We start from the raw sequence: 5360 nt of genomic DNA, 5'->3' as shown, positions 1-5360 counted from the left end.
TAGTAGAAAGGGGGTCATCTTATACGACGAGTATTTCCCAAAACCAAAATTTGAGCTGGAAAATTAGGGGGTTGTCAAATACGGTAGATAGATAGATAGATAGATCTCCATCTAATCATGTACAGATATGACAACATCCAAGCTCTTAATATCCTGTACTAGCTATAAGTCCTCAATAATTTGCATTTAATGCCCTTTAAAAGGTTTCTGGAATCTATTTTAATAGGCAAATTAAACACGATCCTCCGTCTGGTAAATTTAGATTGTCAGCGCTATACTTTATCGGCGGCGGTTATCATAACTCTCAAAATAAACGATCCTCCTCCTCCCTCCATATTCGTCATTCCGTGGATATCGTTTTACCATTCTGGGACTCACGCCCGGAGTCCCTTATCATTGATAATCTATTAAGCATCTGCTAGTACTAAGGATAATACTGAAGATCCAGATATGCTATCCAGGCTGCAGAAATTTCTCTTTGGGTCCAATAAACCCGTGGGCAAAGAGTGGGAAACTTGGACAGGAAAATTGTGTGCGAAATTGTAAAAAAAAAAAAAAAACTCACATTGTCTCATATTAGATCATTTGGCCCAATGTCCAAAGTCTATAAGGAGTTCTGTGCCACCAACTTTGTGATGCAGGAATGTAATCTGTTAAGCTCTGCAGATTTTCGGAAAATTTGACACGAGTGCTTCACCCATTAGTCTCTCAAACAGGCTGGAAGCTGTAGTAACACAGTACATTTTAAACAATAGGGATGCATGCGCACTCCTCCACGCATGGCTTCCTTAGCAACTGTGTGAAAAACTGCAACCACCAGTCGGGAATCATAGAGGTCTAACTCCCGAGTTAAACTCAAATTGGGGGAACTCGGCAGATAGAATGAGGGAAATGCAGGGAATAATGGGAGGAAGGGATACTAGGGGTTCAGACGCCCTAGAGAATACAAAATTTAAGAGGGGAATTGATCCAATACACTTTTGCAGTGAATACTTCACCATTTATAAAGCCACATACAATTGTCCTGATATGTCTCCTGAAGACGCTTATTTCTGAGGAGTAACCGGAAGAGGAGGGATTTATTCAGCACTATATAGGGGGGAGTAGAAGCCAGAATGGGCGTTGTTAATGGAGTGGACATCGATCTCCTGAGGAACAAACTCTGAGGCCCCGTACACACGACCGAGTTTCTCGGCAGAATTCAGCCAGAAACTCGATCCGAGCTGGATTCTGCCGAGAAACTCGGTCGTGTGTACACTTTTCGCCGAGGAAGCCGACGAGAAACTTCCTCTTCGGGCCAAATAGAGAACATGTTCTCTATTTCCTCGTTGTTCAATGAGGAAAGTTGGCTCGCCAAGATCCTCGGCGGCTTCAACACAGAACTAGACGAGGAACTCAATGTGTTTGGCCCGTCGAGTTCCTCGGACGTGTGTACGGGGCCTCAGCCATAGCTTCAGACAGCAAGCGGGGCTTTGTTACTCAGAGAGAGATCAATGATATTCTCGATAACATTTAACAACGTCACATAAATACCCAGGTAAAAGTGGCTTAAGATTTTGTCCGCCATTTTAAGAGGTTGGTAGATAGTGTGGTGATACAGGGAAAAAATATGTCATGGGCTCTGGCATGCACGCAGGGGCAGGTGGAATTGTCAACCAACATCAAGCTGATTGTACAATCTCTGTATGAGGGGCAGTGGCCTTATGAGTTAGCATCACAGCTCAGTAAGATTTTACCAAAGCACATCTCTTACTCTAATCCAAGATGGTGGTCGAATGCCTGGATGGGCTGTACTAATTTGGATTATGAGAGATGCTATGCTTCCTCATTGATCCCATATACAGAAGTACAGACTCAGTTTGTATATTCGGTGGTATCAATGGGCTTGCTGACTGGGGATTCTACCTTGTTGCATCTGAGGCTAAATTACCCACATTTGATCAGAGAGGATGGGAGCTGGAGGCAGGTTGATATTTCCCTCTGTCGGAGGCATGACCATGAAGTCCTGTGTATGCCAGGTCAATACACAGTGGTGAATGAGAAATGTTGGGACGATGCCTCGCTCTGTGTTCTGGATGGTGAAAACATTGCTGGGAAGGGAACACTGGTGTATTATTTGGGAAATGGGAGAGTTTGTTTCTTTGTCCTAAAGCAGGGGTCTCCAAACATTCTAAACAAAGGGCCGGTTTATTGTCCTTCAGACTCTAGGAGGGCCGGATTATGTACAGCAGGAGTGGAAATTTTCCTGGCATTAGTGGGAGTAAGCATTGCCACATTTGGTATTAGGGGTAGGAACAGTGCCCAGTCCTTGGTATCAAAGGGAGGAATTTTTGGTGTCAGTGGAAGAAATGATGCCCCATTGTTGGTGGCAGGTGGCAGAATAGTGGCTTGTATCAGTGGGAGGAATAGTGCCCAAAGAGCCAGAAAAAGGCAAGCAGAGGGCCACATCCGGCCCTCGGGCCGCAGTTTGGAGACCACTGTCCTAAAGGATACTAATGTAACGTTAGTCAGGGAATGTTCTGTGAACCTGACACTAGCTGGAGGAGCATGGTGTACCCTTGGCAGTGTCTCTGAAATCCAGACACAGGAATGGAATTATGTGGTACCGCATATTGCCAATCTGTCTGTGGATATCAACCATATCCGCCCTGCTAATCTGAGAGCCCTGAACCTTGGTATGGGAAGGAAGATACAGGAATGGTTAACAGATTGGGATAGAGGTGAAAGCCTTATGAGGATGCTGCAGCAAGAGAGAGATAATGCTACTATAGTCATCCACCATGATCAGAATGAAATAAAGGAGGTAGTGCATCAACTAGAAAATGATGCGGGAGGGTCTTGGTGGGAGGTAGTTTTTGGACATTCCAGTAAGGCCAACAGTATTTTGAATTATTTGATACAACCCGTTGTAGTATTGCTCATTATTGCTGCAGCATTGTCATTGGTTCAAGTTGGTATGTGCTGTTGGACTCGATGTTTATATAGGAAAGTCTTGCATTTATCAATACAAGTTGAGGGACGAATCGTGGTGAGGTCTCTTCATACAGGTTAGAGGCTTTGCTGCCAATTCAGAACACTGAAATACCGCCAACATTCCAGAATTGCGGTAGGGAAGACCATTGTGAACGAACTTGCATAATCCCTGTAACGATCAGGGGTTAACACCGTTCACGATCTTCCATTCCACCAACCACGACAGCTTATTCGACAATCCACAATAGGGTTGTCCCGATACCGATACCAGTATCGGTATCGGTACCGATACCGAGTATTTGCGGGAGTACTCGTACTCCCGCAAATACCCCCGATACTGAAATAGAATACTTGTTCCCCCCCCCCCCGCCGCAAAGCCGCCGCCGTTAATCAGCGTGCGGGGAACATTACAGCTTTCGTTTGAATAGCTGTATCCCCGCCGCGTATAGACACTCCCCCTTGTGCGGGATTGGACGGATGATCTGTCCAATCCTGCACAAGGGGGAGTGTCTATACGCAGCGGGGATACAGCTATTCAAACGAAAGCTGTAATGTTCCCCGCACGCTGATTAACGGCGGGACGTGCGGCATCATCAAGGTATGTAGGACATGGCTGCATTATGTGGGGGACATGGCTGCATTATGGGGGGGGGACATGGCTGCATTATGGGGGGGGGACATGGCTGCATTATGGGGGGGGACATGGCTGCATTATGGGGGGGGGGGGGAATGGCTGGAATTATGGGGACACATTTAAAAAAAGTATTGGTATTCGGTATCGGCGAGTACATAAAAAAAAGTATCGGTACTTGTACTCAGTCCTAAAAAAGTGGTATCGGGACAACCCTAATCCACAATCCAGCAGACAGGACCCATTGGATTTTCCCCAGAAATAACGAGACAGACATCTCTGTTACTGGTTCCAAAATGAATGAATCTTTTAATGGTAAAACTCAAGTTTTTATACAGTTCACAAACAAAGCATGTTACAGGGACAATGAAACTCTCCACCCCCAACATCACACCATGGGGGCTTCAATACACATTCTTTTAGATAATGACATTCCACATCTATCATCAATAGAATTCACACCAAACAGTATTAGCATCACACACTGAGTTCCTAACGAGTCCCTGTCAATCCACATCTTAGACAGACGTTCTGACTCTGCGATAAACTATTCATACCTGATTACAATAGACATTCCTTTAGTAAACATATTTGACATGCTAATCCACTACACCTGAAAGTCAGACATCTGACCATTCAGACTGCCAACACATATCTATCATCAATAGAACTTCCACACAATACAGTGTAATTATACATCACACAATAGACAATGAAATATCTTAGGAGCCAGACTCAATTAACACCTCAAAAGGCTATGTGTCCCCACATGAATGAGTCACATTGCTATTGACCTGTTGGAGTCAAAATAAACAACTTGTAATATTTCAAGATCCTGCAATACATGAATTATCATTAATGTCCCATCTCATGTAATTCATGATATCAGTTCTCAGTCATCCTATGCCCAAAAGGGACATAGGATGACCCCAGACCCAAGAGTCATTAGCGAAGCTGGCACAGGAGTACCCCACAGCACCCCTACTCTGGAGTTGTTTGCCTCCCATGGAAGAAAGTTTAGATGGAATAACTGTGGCTAAATGTTGGGTCTTGGATCTTAATGGGCGCGAGGGTTCATAGTGCACCGCCAAGCTTTGTAAGTACTTGGGACCCTGTCCCCAGTATGCACGAAAAAAGATACAAAGCGTTTTAAAGATCACTCTCTGCTCGATAGGGAGCCAATGAAGTGATCTCCTGGCCAGGCTAATGTGATCTCGTCTCTAGACCGAGTACAAAGCGAGCAGTGTGGTTCTGAACCACCTGGAGCTTATGGGCCCATTTTTGCGGGGCATCCAATAGGAATACGTTTGCCCCGTCTAACCGGGAATGGATAAAAGCCTGGGCAAGTAGTGATCTGTTATTTTGCATGAATAGATGTTTCACTTTTCTGAGGAGCCTTAGATGGTAATTGGCATTCCGCAGGATGTTTCTAAAGTGGGGCACAAACGAGAGGGTGTCATCAATTATGACTCCTAGGTTTTTTACCTGCTTGGCTGGAATGGGTGCGGGTCCGAAAGATAGAGGCCAAGCACCCAGCAATAGGGGGCTAGTAAGACCAATTAATAGAACTTCAGTTTTGGCTGCGTTCAGTCCAAGCTTATTGCCAGCCATCCAGTCTTGTATTTCTACCAAGAAGTTTCAACCCGGACACATGATTCAAAACCCGGACCCCCTGGGTGAATCCCGGACAGGTGGCAACCCTAGCCTATAGGCTCCTGAGATGTAAAACTGGCCCTGTAGGAGACAATTCAATTGA

Source organism: Rana temporaria, chromosome 12, assembly GCF_905171775.1.
Source record: "Rana temporaria chromosome 12, aRanTem1.1, whole genome shotgun sequence".
Classification (NCBI taxonomy): domain Eukaryota; kingdom Metazoa; phylum Chordata; class Amphibia; order Anura; family Ranidae; genus Rana; species Rana temporaria.
This window is presented reverse-complemented; position numbering follows the sequence as displayed.